The sequence below is a fragment of the Anopheles cruzii genome, chromosome 2, assembly GCF_943734635.1.
Source record: "Anopheles cruzii chromosome 2, idAnoCruzAS_RS32_06, whole genome shotgun sequence".
NCBI classification, from domain to species: domain Eukaryota; kingdom Metazoa; phylum Arthropoda; class Insecta; order Diptera; family Culicidae; genus Anopheles; species Anopheles cruzii.
The window spans coordinates 15,596,588-15,611,102 of NC_069144.1; positions in this window are offsets into that span (position 1 = coordinate 15,596,588).

The following is a 14,515-nucleotide window of genomic DNA, read 5'->3' on the forward strand; positions in this document are numbered from 1 at the left end:
CGCACGACTCCAAGCTCCTGGAGCTGGAGCACCGAAAATATGCAAGCACCGCCGGCGACTGCTATGCTAAGCATAGCATACACGCACACCAGCGCGCGTTAACGTGGCGTTTACAATCGATTTGCTGCGGTATTGCCGATCAGACCACTAATGGCCGCGTGAAGGTCGTTTCGCTGTGGTAATTCCACCAGACAGGGGTCCTGATATCGATACGCGCCTTCAATTGATAGGACAACTCGGTTGATCTGTAACAAGATCCGCGCTTTGGAGCAATTTTTGGCAGCTCTACGTTCAATCAGACCTAGTTACCAACGGCTGATTGTCGGGTAGGTAGCTGTGGGGATGTGGTAGTAAAACAATCTAGTAAACATTGCCAATGGCGACCGGGCCTGTTGTGTGAATCCAATACTTCTAAACAATAATTAACATTCGACACCATTCAGTGAAAAATAAATCTCAGGTCCATCAAGATACGGTAAGAACTGAGCGCATCTGTCAGAAGACTCACGTTTCGTCAAACATCTTCTTCACAGTGCAAATCATCTATCGACATCCGCGATTTCCGATTCGCTCTCAGGGACAGGCAAATCTGGCACCGTGAACCAATCCTTGGATTTATGTTAATGTGAAGCCGAAGCCTGCACAACGGGCCTCTATTCGAAAACAGTGTTCGTATCGCCCGGGTGGGTGAGTATTTTGGAGCACCTCGCGCCTTTTCGATGTGTTAGTTGCGGAGCCCACGAAGCTGGGCAGAAGAGCACCGGCAGCCAACCAGCCAACCAATCGAGAGAACCCCATCTTGAGATCGTCAATCGATCGACGGGCGCAGCGGGCTCTAGAGTGCTCGGGGTGCACTTTAGCCTTAGCACCCCCTCGACGACGGCGACTCGTGATCTTCTTAGCGCCCGGCTCGAACCGGACGGACGGAGTGCGGGGTGTCCTAGTGCTGGTGTGCTGTGGCGTGCTATCCGAATCTATTGCCGCCTGCCAAATGCCAAATGTTGCGCATCTTCTCGAACGCATCACGGCGGCCGTGGGATATCACCATCGGTTGGCCGGGAGAAGCGGGCGACGGGCGATGGCACATGATGTACGCGCGCACGAAACTTGCCCGGCAGGTTTTTCCCCGCCATAGTGAAGAAACTGGATTTTTTGTGTTATTGCCGTGGCCGCCGTTTTGGCCTAGTAGTGTACTCTCTACAGAGAGAGACACTCTAGAGTTCGCGAAGCCAACGCGGCCACCACTAGAGATCGCGAGGCGCTGCTTCCTTGGTGTTGGTGAGTATTGCCCGAATCGAAGCCGGTACGGAGTTCCTCACGCTTTCGACACGTTTACACGGCGAACCTGGTGGTGCGTCCAAAATAATTTAAACCATTTATACACCTAACGCTAATCTTTTGTAGGTAGCGACAATCAGTCAAGGACACCGCAGGCCACATAGCGATGGGTTGATTCATCACTCGTATCGATACGCGCAGGTGGCGTGATCTTCCACGGATTCCGCAGACCGGCCCAGAACCTCCCGGAGCGAAGTTGGATCAGGTCGCTTCGTTCTGTAGTAGTAGTAGTAGTAGTATATTTTCACATGTTTGATATGGTAGTTTACAATAGTGGTTTGCCAAGTGGCTCTTAATGGGTACAGACTTCGTTCTGTTGCACCTAAACTTGCTTTCGCTTTTCCCTTCGAGCGAGCTGCGTTACGTCTTCCCGTGTGCTGATTTACTAACCCAATTCACACATCAACACGATGACGCAATCGGGACTAGCAAAGGTTGGTTGGACCTTTGGGCTCTTTAACTACCACGCGCCAGATTGATCATGAACCGCGCGCGAGCATCATCATGTGCTCTCGTTACGCATAATCGAGCACGCGCTCACGGTGATCGTGCTCCTAATGCACACACACACACACTTGCGTGTTGATTTTAAGATGAAAAAGCATCCCCAACATAGCGTGATCGTGATGAGCAATGGCCTAAAGCTATTTCACTGCCCACCGGTAACCATTTGCCCGTGAACTAAAATTGCGTGACCCATTGGTGGGGCAACACCAAAAATCGGGTGGCGGGAAACCGACGGGATCGATTCGGCGGATCATCTCGGTTTTGCTTTCCGGCACCCCGTGCGGGAGTGACATCAATTTGCCAAAACCAGATGGGCCAACGTGCAATGTCACCTCTCCGAAGACCTTGCCGTCACGGATGGGTTCATCGCAGGTGATGCAAATGCCCCAGCATGCCATCCGCGCGGCCCATTTCTGCCGGTGGCCTAGCTGTTTTTTTTTCTGCCCGTTCGCCGTTTTCGGCAGACTCTGTTGCGAAGCGGGACTTGCCACCGCCGCCATACGCAGCGGTACCCGTGTCGCCTCGCATCTTGATTTCGACGGTCTCGGCGCGATCGATATCGAGCGAGTGAAGGGCTCCGGGGCCTCTTGCTGATGCAATGCTTTTGCGTGTCTGCCAACCTCCGCGCACATTCTGGCCCGCTGTCAAGTGAGGAGAGCCTCTTCTCAAGAGCTCCAAGTATTTCTGGGGATTGCAAAAAAAAAACGGGGTTCGCCAGAGTTCGCCCGCCAGAGGCACTCGCTCACTTTCGGGGGGCGTAAAACAAGAAAGGTCCTACCTCCGGGAGGAGGTGACTCTTCAGGGCACCATCCACCTGGCCGCCGGCCGTCGCGTGTGCCTCCGTTTGTTGGCTTCGCACCTTGCAGCGGACAGAATAAATATGTAGGTAGTGTCAATATTGTTGCTAACACCCGACAGGGGTCGAGCCACCCGACAGTAACAGAAGTAACAATGACGGTGGTTATTTGCTGGTCGCTGCTTGACAAATTCAAGATGCTTCCACACTCCTGGCGGGAGGGAGCCCTGCTGATCTTCAAACCCCCGAGAGCCCTGCAGCGCTCCGCACGTGATTAACCGTTTGCGGTTTTGGCCTTTGAACGCGATATGCGCGACCTCTCTGGCGCGAATATATTATATCATCGGCTGCACCTTTCTAAAAACCGGCGCGCGCTCATATCTGTGCCGCCCGTCCCGACCCATCATCTTGCGGGTCCGAAGAAGCCGAATGTCGAGCGTCTCTCGGGCTCATCTTGCGGGCGTCCGATCCCGGGTTAGTGCGCTTTCTGCGATCGTTCGCAACATTTCGCAGTCCCGCACGCACGCACCGGTTCCCACGGTACAAATTGTGTGTCTTCCGCCGCGGGAGCCCGTGTAGGTGGACATTAGCCATTGTCCGGCTGCCCGGGCCGTACGTGAATTTGCGCTGGTCGGCGACAGAGTTTAGAGTCCGAAAACGCGAGTCGCACGAGACCTTCGCCGGTGACAGCGAGCGACAAAACAAACAACGCGCGACTTGAACGCGCCGCGGCAAGCGACGAACCTCTTCGCAGACGGCGAGAGCGAAAAGGCTGAAACGGGATGTTTTGCACGGCTTTAATTATGCAGTATGCTGATGCTGTGGACCAGCGAGAGGTTGCTTAATTATATCATTACCCTTCCCCGGGGACCGGCGGCCGCGGCCATGTCGTGTGGGTGAAAATTAGCTTTTACGTGCGGAGCCCAAACGGAAAAGAAAGCGTGAGCGGGCGCACGCGCCCCATTAGCGTCGCGTTCTGGTCAGAGAGAAATGTCCGGCCAGGCCGAGGTTGCGTCATCGTTACACGGGCCGGTACACGCATTGTCAAGTCCCGTTAGTGTTACGTGCATTGAGTGGTCCAATTTTGGTGGTCCCCGCGGTCTCAACATTCAGGAGGGTTATTGATGCCGAAAGTCGATCACCTGCAGAGTGGATGAAGTCGTCTGCCGGCTACACGCACACGCATCCGGCTCCGGAACGAAAATGATATTCGAATAAAGCTGAGCCCTTTCTGTCATTTAATTGGGCGATTGAATTGTTTATTTTGTACGCCACCCTTTGGGCTTGGGGCTTATGTTGGCCACATAACAAGGCGAGATGCCTGACGCGTGTGTGTGGGGTGCACATTCCAGCGCACACGGTGGCTCATAAAAATGGGCTGCGTGGGGCCGAACGCGATTTCGCGTGGCCGAACAAATTGGCATTTCTCCGGGTGAAAACACCCCAGACGCGCGCGCGAGCTTTCCGTTCGATCACGCCGTTCAAAAGTGTTATCGAACTGTGTGTCTGCGTCGCTGGAATGTTTCGTGTCGGCCCAGATCGAAGCGCTCTCGGAGTATGCAAATCGGGGGCCACAAGGGTGTTACGGCACGTGATAAACGCAAAGCGGAGGGTGCCGACCCAAGGTCGAGACTAAACGGGAGATAGTGAAGAGCAGCGCCGTTTTGTTTATGTAAAGTGCAAATTTATGATCCGCATCGTAGAGAAACACTGGTTGAAACTTACCCCCCCAAAGGTCCGCGGGAAGTTTTTCGGCGCCATCGAAACGCGGCCTGCGGAGTGCGTTATGCTGCACCATCGACATCTCAATCCGATTTCTCGGCATTCCGCTCCCGCTTGTTTGCTGGCCCCACGGACCGCCCCTGGGCAGTGCTGTATGTGAAAACCTGCCACTGGTGCTGCTGCCGTTGCTGCTCGACGAAAAACGCGCTAATTGGTGCGCAGGTGAAAAGCACTCTTTCTCCGTGTGGCCGTGGCCGGCCACGTTATGCACCGGCGCAATAACAATAAGAGGCAACACTGCGGGGGGGGGGGGGGGGCGGTGGGGCCGTTTCCCCAACGACCGAATGCACCACCGCGACACCGCGCGTCGCATCGCTCACACACCGAAACGGAACCACCGCATCGCGACACACACACACACACACACCGGACGACTACGGCAACATAAACGGCAAACGGATTTCCCGGAGGCCGGACCGCCTCCGGGGCGAAGTGAAAGAAATGGACAGCGCCCGGGAGCGACCGAGCGAGAGAAATGGGAAAAGAAAAGCAATATTCATAACAAAACTCCGGAACCCAACCGGAAGATGACCAACGGTTGACGGTGACGATGGCCACAATCACACTCTCGGATGCCGGAAAAAAGCGATTGACCCCCGGCGGTGGGAAGGGAACGGAACTGGGATTCGACCGTTCCCGGATCTGCAGCGTTTATTGCAGAAAAGCAACAAACCCAACCCGGCAAGTTCCGATTGCCTATTCCGTCCCGAAAAGAATCGCACGAGACGTACGATCGTTATTTATTGTTTCTCGATTAGCCCCCGAGTTGGCCGCCCGAGACCCCCCCGCCATTGTCACTGCACACCAATCACCGGATCGATCGATCGATCGATCATCACACAAACCACACAAATCGCTTCCTTTCGGATCGCTCCTTCCGTCTGTCTCTGTGTGCGCGTTTGCGTTTCTTTTCTCACATTCGCAGGCAACGGGAAGGGAGGGCAGGGCTCCCTCCCAACGCCCCTCAAACCCCTGAAATATGCGTCACGCAAACGCACACACGCACCGGTGGTAAATACGCGCCACAAATCGCACACGACCAAACAGGAAGGGACTCACTCACAAACCGGAGGAGCCCCGGAGAGGAGTCAACGGCAAGTCAACAAGTTAAACAAGTCGCCTGGTTAGTAGCAGCCTCAGCAGCGGCTGCGGCCATCTCGGTAGCGGTCGACGCGGTCCAAAACGGGCGATTAACGTAACATTTGTCCAGTCCGCACTGTCGCGAGGTGCTTTCCTTCCCGAGGAGATGCCGAGTTTTTTGCTCCGATCGCCACCGTGCGCGCGGTGTAAGTTTGCTTTCTTCACCCCATCACACACACACACGCGGACACGCACACGCCAGTGGTGAGATTGTTATCCTTAGCGTTGTTGTTTTCACCACGCTCGCGACAATTGACCATTTTCTTCATTCACTGCCACAGGTGAAAAGAAATCAGCGCGGTGGCGCTATCGGATCCATTTGGGTGTGATTTTCATGCACCATCATCATCACCACCATCGGGGCCGCAACTTTCTTTGCTTTGCGCGCCGTTGCAGACCGCGAACCCCCCCCGTCCGATGCATTGCGCCGCCGTCGCGCTGTTCCAAATTATTATTCGCTGCTCCGATCCGATCCGACTAGCTCCGATCGATACGGGGTCGGGGGCCCGGAAGGGTTTGACGATTTGGAGGCCACATACCGACACACATACACACACACAGAAAAGCACACGGTGCACTCACCGCTGACAGACGGCTACCGATCGAAACGGTACATTCCGGTGCCGAAACCTATCCGAAAGACCTGGGCGAACAAGAAGCACGCACTTGTACGTGATCGAGCGAGCGATCGACGGTCAGCCACGGCACGGCAGCAAGGCGGGACACAGGCGGGAACTCGACAACGGACACCTCTTCGCGCACGGACCGTGTAGCGTACACTGATCGCAGGAGGCGAATGATCGCGCAGCATAACAGCGCTCGCGAGGGCCGCGCTCGGCTCGCACTCGGCGCGCGAAGCGATCGGCAATCTGCGCAATCAACAACCGGGGGGCGGTGGGCGGTTGGGTGGCGGTGGTTGCGATCGGAGCGCGGAGAAAGGGTTACGCGGAGAGCTCGGTGAGCGTTAAGGAACCGTCCGACCGATCAGCCGTTCCGAAGGGCAGCCACGGAGAGAGACTCGCGCAGAGTGTTACTCTCCGTGCTCTCTCTCTCTGCGTGTGTGTGGGAAGAGTGTTAGTGCGCAGGAGGCACTGGCGGCATGTTGAGGAGGTTCATCCAACGCGCAGCATATCAACTTGACTTGATCGTGATCCCGGCTGTGCTTACTAGCTGTGCGCCGTCGAACAGTTTGGTGCACGAGTGTTCCAGACACTTTTCAGTTCATCGGTGAGCTGAGCATGTGATATCGAGGCGTTCAGGCGGTCCTGTGAACGCACACTGACTCCGTCGAGTCAGGTGGGAGTCGAGTGCAACACTTTCCCATTCGCCCTGCCCAGGGACTCTCTCGCTCTCTCTCTCTCTCTCGATCACGACTCACACACAAACGTCTCTTTGAGCAATCTCTCGATCGTGTGCGGTGAGCTTTGTGTGGGCCCAGGGCGATTGATGATTCCCAGTCGAGAGCAAGAGTTCACTGTCACCCTGTCAGAAGGGTCCTGCAGAAGGGATTCGCAGGCGGCCACTGTGGCCACTTCCTGGACGGGCAACTGCATTTATTTGCATTTGCTGTGCGCGCTCCCCCGTGGATCAAGTGGAAAAGAAATATTGATCGCGGGCTTCGGAGAGCAGCCCGAGTGCGCAACATTGTATGGTCCGGCCGTGGTGTGATTAAGCGCAGCGTCTTGTCCGGCTCGAGGAGGACACAAAACATGTGTGCGCCTTGTCAGAGTGGGTCCGGCCCGGAGACACAGAAACACATTCATTCAGGGCCCTGCGCCCTGATACGATCACGAAGTTGGGGCCACGAATGAATAATTTATGGTCGATCCGTGGACACGCCATGTTTTTGATGGTTAATTAAAAACAAATTTTCGCACAAACTCGCATGGATTGCGCCGCTGTTCGATGGGTGAAAAAGAGAGCCCACCGATGTAACGGCTCTGCTTAGCGCCAAGCGCCTTCAGTGTGCCCAGCAGCAACATCTTCAACGCGGAAAGCAAAAAAGGAAAACGATGCCCCAGGACGGACCTCCTGGGAGAGGGCGCGTGACTGGCTCCTGCGCCGGAGTGGCCGGCTCTTCTGGCGCAGGCGTTGCAAGCAACAAAGTTGCAGCTGCCGCTGCAGCAGAACGCTCCCCGATTGCCCAAGATGTCGCAGATCGGCAGGATGGGCCTCGGCCGCGCGCCGATAATTCTTACGGCAAACACGGTGATCCGACGGATCGTAGGAAGTGATAAATAGAAGGTGGCTTATGAGAAGAACTCGATGTCGGCAAGAGTGTGTATGCTAATTTGCTGGGTGGAAAATTTATCGGCATGCTGACGAGCGCGGAGATTACTGACCATCCGTTGCATTAATCATTGATTAACGAAATTATTGTCACAGCATTTGCATCGGGGGGCATTTCAATTCATCCGAATGCGTTTGATTAGTCGATAGTGCAGTAATCTCAGGTTGATAGCACTAATTTCGATTAAGAGCTATATTTCTTCCCAAGTTAGTTGGGAGAACTGGACAGCCATATTTGAATATTAAAGGCTTTTACCAAAGACCAAACTAATTAACTTTGTAATTGAGCATTAATTCACGAGCATTTGTTTTGTTATATGCTTGTTTCATGTTTTGTAATAGTTCCTTAAATGTTGTTACATGTAATTTATGTTTTCAAAATGGATTCTTTAAATTTGTTTTAATGTGAACGAATTGTTGATGGCATAAAATGTTAAAAAACATGCTACTGTGGTGTGAAAATATCGGGAAATCTTTCGTCATTCTTGTAAATCTATGTCATTAACGACGCTTCAATAGTTTTGAAGAAGTAGCGGAACAGACAACGGACAAACAATTTTTGAAAATATAAAAAAAAACCCGAGACCCGATTCGAAATTTGACTAGGGGAGCAGGAGCGACTGGCAGGTACCACTAGTGACTTGCATGCAATATTGCACGCAACATTGTATGCAAGATTTGGTTTCTCAAACTTTGGGTAGATTTGGTTTAATTCCGTGGTTCGAACTGACGTCTTTCGCTTAGCAACCGATTAATCGATGCAACGCAGACTGATGATCTACGGACGAGCCACGATGGTTTCACTAAACGAGCTATCAAATTGTGTTATTTTAGGAATTTCTTTTCCAAATTCCGCTCAAACCTGTTAGGAAAACAAAACATTCCGATTCGAAGCCCACCGGTGCGAGTGTCTAACGAACCAAGACAAACGATTCTCATTCACATCTGCTCCGATCCCCCGTAGGGTCCGTGTGGATCACGCGCGTGTGTGTATCGCGCTGGCCAGTGGCTGAAGATGTCAAGGTCAGGATGCTCAGTGGCCGGCGAGAAGAGGTTTTCCTTGACGGTATGGAAATCGAAACTGCGGCTGCTGCTGCTGCCGGCTGCTCACAGCCGAGCGACACATTTGAAAACCGTTAGCAAAAGTTAGCGCAGCGCTCCACAAAATCCCTCCGGCGATGATCCGGTCTCTCGGTGATGATCTAACACCGCGATGGGGACGCTCTCGGGTGTCCAGCTAACGGAACCGGCCAACTGTGTAGAATGTGTAGAATGTGACCGCGAAGTGCGCGCGCGCGCTTTCGACTCGGCGCGGGATTTCCTTGATATTTCAATCATTGCGCCGTGTTATGGTGCGTGATTTTTCCCGCAGGGCGGCGCCATGTGGAGACGATTCGATTTCAACTGACCTTTTCCCCGTGGGCGACTCCATCTGGCCGAGTGAGTTCTGCTCGCAGTCAAGCGACGAACCCCACCGTCGTGGTGGGGTGGCCAATAACAATATAAACAAACGAACCTAACTGCACGAAACAATGCGCAAAATGCGCTATCATCAGCATGGCACTGAGCTGGACGTTCATCCTTCTGTATCTGACGGATGACACGAGGCCCGCGAGGGAATAGCGAAGTTGATGGCGGGACCGCGAGGGCTTTGAAATCGAAACAATTTATCATACGCGCGCAGGTGAACCACATGCCACACCAAACGCGCACGAAAGGGCACCCCGGAGCCATAATAAACCATCACCATCAGTTGGATCAATCTATGAAGTGCCGCGGCACCAGGCAAAAAGGAAATTCAACTTCTCACCGCCACGACCCATGTCGATGAATTGGTTTGATATATCCCAAGCTGCGTCCTCGGTGGCCACTCAGAACGGGCCACCATTTATGATAAATCGAGAGAAAATTATTCATTGGGCGCGGGTTAAGCATAAAGATCCGATCTGGGTGACATTTGTCGAACAGTTATGATCGCTCCGATCTGATCGTTCGATTGATCGTAAAGGGATAGGTAAACAATCGATCGGTGCACTTTTATTTGCTATTACTTCTTTTGCTTGACAAATTAGAACTCGTGGTTGTGCGCATTACGCTGCTTCGCAAAGCTTTGTTGTGCAACTTGCGCAAGCAACGTATCGTAAATGGCAGAAAAAGGGCCGAGATCGCGAATCGATCGCGTACTTCCTGGCAATGATAGATGTGTTTTGTTTGCTGTTGCTTCCTTCGGTAAAGTTCGATATTTTGCGTTACACAGCTCACGGGACAAAGCGACCTAAATTGAAGCACTCTCTCAAGGTGACATCACGTGCGCACACGTTGTCTTTGATTGAACGCGCACACCAAACGGCACAGTTCCTGTCATTCTGCATTAAACAAGCAAGCGTTCCGGAGATCGTCCCCTGTCAACCGCGGTACCGCGTGAAGCCGATGCAAAACGTCACACGATGGTGCCACCCGCAGGGTAAAAGATGTAGATCCGGTGCGCGATGGCCTCGAACCTTTCCGCACCCGGCGGCAATTGCCTGTTTCGATTTGGGTCACCATAATCAAAAGCACCCTAAGGACGTGTGCGTTTTTACGCTAATGATCACCTAAAAAGAGCGCCAAAGTGTTGAGAGCGGCCGGAGCCAAAACGATTGGCAATTAAACACGCACGATTAGCACGTGGCCCCGTCAGGGCCCCCATCCCACAGAGCCACCAAGGCAGAAGGAATGGGGCGTAGAACTAATTTCGAAGGTCGAACGCAAACCCATCAACGCAGACCCGTTTATGATGATGGTGATGATGATTGTTCGTCGAGGGGACGGTGTTCCTCCATCGTGGCCATCGTAAACCACACGTTCGCGTGCTCCCAAACGGCGGCGCCCAGGTTCGCGCCCGTCTAAGGAGGGAGCCTTTCTAAGATCGGGTGCGCCCACGTGTGTAAGGTGACCGATGGCCGTTCCAGTCAGTTTGTTTGCTTGTGCGAATTTTTAAACATTCGCCCCCGTGTTCAACCGTGGGGCGAATGTTGGTTGTGGTCCGTTACACTTTTATAGGCAGTCCGCGCGCTCTGCGGCTTTGGAACGGAACAGCTCGGACCAAGGTCAAATTTGGGAGCTCCTCTGGGAGTTTTTCGGGGAAGCTTACGCAAAATTAGCACAACATTACGTGCCGACTACCGTGTGTATAAATGGCTGATGAAGTAAAACTTTTTGCCGGTTGCGGACTGTTCTATTGCCAAATTTAAATAAAACCGCGAGCAGGAATGCCGGTTTTGGGTGCAACTCATTTAGGCTGGGCAAAACGGCAAAACATTTTGTTGCCGCGTATGTTCTCCTATTAGTTTTGTAATATTTTCACCGCACCTATTTAATCGCGTATTGGTGCTCTCACCCTAACAACGCAATCAATTTGCTAATTAATCAAACGGTTGATATCGATTTCTGAAACATGTTTTTCGGTAATGAATTACTTACGAAACAGTTATTAATTTTCTTATCACGATAATGAAGAGCCACAAATGGAAAGTGATTTTATAACGGCGTTTGCCCACTGAAGGGCCGCGTCGAGCGAGATGGCCGAGATCATTAAAAACCTCACCCCAAACGGGCCATTGATAAGTGCGCCGGAAACGGCCGATTTTTCCTGTGCTTCCATTTTCAATTTATCACCCTTTCACGGGCCGGACCCCTGCGAGTGGACAATCGGCGACGAGAGCCGTGAACATATTAATTCATAACGCTAACCATGATGGATCCGAGCTGATTTAATTGGCAGCTGCGCGCGCGCTCTCGCATCCACTGGACGATGAAAACGTTCCGTTGTTTTGTTTTTTTTTTTCGTTCCTCGGACCGCGAATTCGTTTCGTTTCAGTATTTGATGATGACGCGCGCGAGTTCGGCTAATGAGCCCCGAGACATTCCAGAGGCTCGGCCCGCGCGGTGTTATCCAACAGCGGCGGTCCGAAATGTGTTCCCGAGGCGGCCCAGGCCCGTATGATAGAAGTTCCAGTTAGTGGCTGTCCATCAACACCCATCGTTTGCGGTGCGACGTGGATTCGTGATTTTGGAAACCATAAACCCACCCCCTGATCAACCACCGATCACAGGGACCCGCGCAACCAGCATGCCCTGCCAATGTTTAGTCCGCTTTCGTCGGGAAGCGTTGGGCGTAAAACAAAAATCACGATCCCGAAGCCCTTGATGGAGCCCACACTCATAATGAGCCAACATAATAACATAATGTTCGCTCGGATTCGGGTTGCGTGACGTTATCTAATGTCTGTCAACCCGCGTCCGTCCGGCGTTCGTCACAATCTGCCCTGGAAAACCCTGATGGTGTGTAGGGTACGGAAAATTTCGGGGACGGCCCTCGAAAGCACTCAGCCTCGGGTTTCGCATTCACTGTAATTGGCTCTCGATCGATCGCCAAACGGCTTAATTTTAATTCACATTCGATCGGACTGGCCGACTGTTGCGCAGTCAGTCGGTGTCGGCTAAACAAAAATAGAGCCGCCGAGCGATGGAATCCCTCAGACGTCGAAATGAGGGTTCGGGAAGTTGGATTTCTGTGCCATCTAAAGCGGATCGCTTTAGACGCAAGCGTCATTGAAACAATTGGTAAACCCATTGGACTGCTGCCAATCGACAGCAATTCTTGCGCCACTAGCCAGCCACCAGGCCGGGGGGTAGGCAGCAAAGTGTTAAAAGACGATTAAACAATTTGCACCTCTGCGTGGTGCACACACCGGCCCTTGACGGCATATGCCACAGTGCGGCCACAGAGTGTCCGGTTTGGCTTGATTAGGCCCGCCGGCTTCTGGACCCTAAAATCTCGAGGACCACCATTAGTGTGCCAGCGAGCGGCTTTGGAGGCCCTCCAGTTTTATGGCCCCGGATCGCGCTACCGAGATAGTGTTCGCTTCGCAGATCGTTCACCAGCTGACGCGACCGTTTGCGCGATTTTTTGCTTCACCTGTCCAGGATGATTACTCTATTCTAACGCCGACAAACATAATGAGCACGCGCGCGCTCGCGCTACGTCCTTCCTGCCCAGCAAGGGAGGGTGCACCTTTTTGTGCTCCCAACACCTTTCGGTAGATGTTTATTTTCTGAAAACCACACTTTAATTAACCTAACCCGGCCCCCGGCGTGGTGATCATAAAACCTCTAGGGCTCAACAATAATGCTGATCCTCGTATTAGTCTCCGAGCCAGCCAGCCAGCCAACCAGCCATTTTTTATTATGTTGTGACAAAAAGGAAACCAAATTTAACAAGATTTATCCAGCGGCGACACAATGTTCGTTAATAAATTTCTCCATTAAAAAGCCATCAGTGGTCGCGACGAGTGACAACGTGTGTTACGAACCATTTACGAGGGCAACATAATTCCGTGTGGCCTCGGTCCGGTCACAACACAATCGGTTCGGTGCTTCTCCCGGCCGGCCCGGCCCGGGACACGGGACACATGTCGGAATGTCGGGATTTAAATTGAAATGATTAAAATATTAAACCAAGAGTTTTGCATTTTGCCACGCCGTCTATCCAGGCCCAGTAGCCCGGGTTTCGCATGTCGGACAAACGAATCTCAGCAACCACCGCCCTGCCGGGCAACCGGCACATGCAACGCCTGCTCATGTCCTTGCTCCAGTTACGACACACAGCGCCAGTGTTGGCAGCCCGCGCTCGTTGGTAATTTATCGGTGCGAAATTGTTTTGCGGTCCACCGCGGCCCCGGCCACTGCACCGATCGTGGCTTTCGCCAAGTCACTTCCTTTGCGTGGCCCACCCCTTTTTGGGCGTTCTCACCCAGAGCGCTCGCCCCCGGGGCAGGGCAAAGCAGGGACAGTGTGTCCCGCGAAAGAAAGAAGGTAGAACCGCACAATCGGTCGGCGCACGGCGGTCTGGAATCAATTGCGTAACGGCACGACATGATCAACGCCCGGGCAAACAGCAAACGGTCGCTATCCCGGGTTGTTTTTTGCTTAATCTCAATTTCAGTGTTCGCCCAGTCCCAAAGCCCCCCGAGGACAGTTAATTTTCTTACAAGGCCCCCTCCGATTCGAACGAACCCCATTTTTAACGTGCGTTTTGCGGGCCCATTCCCTGCTTTCGTAGCTCCATTTTTCAGAACAGCCTTCTCGGGGATCGGGGAACCTGTGTACCGTGGATACCGAAAGTTTCTGCCCTTGACTGGGGCTTGCTGAACTCACTGGATGGTCTTTTGGTACCGCTCGTTAGAATACGCAACATTTCATTTAGGGAAGGCATCTTCATGATTTTTCAATTTTGCGGCTTCTTTTAATGACTCTTAAGTGTTTATAAAAATCGCGAAACACGAAGTTTTTAATTAAATATTCAATACCAAGGCACAAAACTCGAAATAGGTTCGAGTTCTTTTGGCACTCAGTGTGTTCCGTATACATGTTCTGCATACTGACCTCTTGATGGCCGACAAAAAATGGTACCGTGCGCTCGACCTCAGCACAAAACATAAATTAACATATTGTTTACGAGACCGTGATTACGAAAAAAACAGTTTATGTGCACCGCGGCATGTGCGGTGCACTACATTTCTATCCCAACTTGATTGATGGGGGGGCACCGTCACAATTCGACGCACTGCGTTACAATTCTGGTTCCGAAAACCCGGAGACGGACGACAGCAAAAAAGCTTG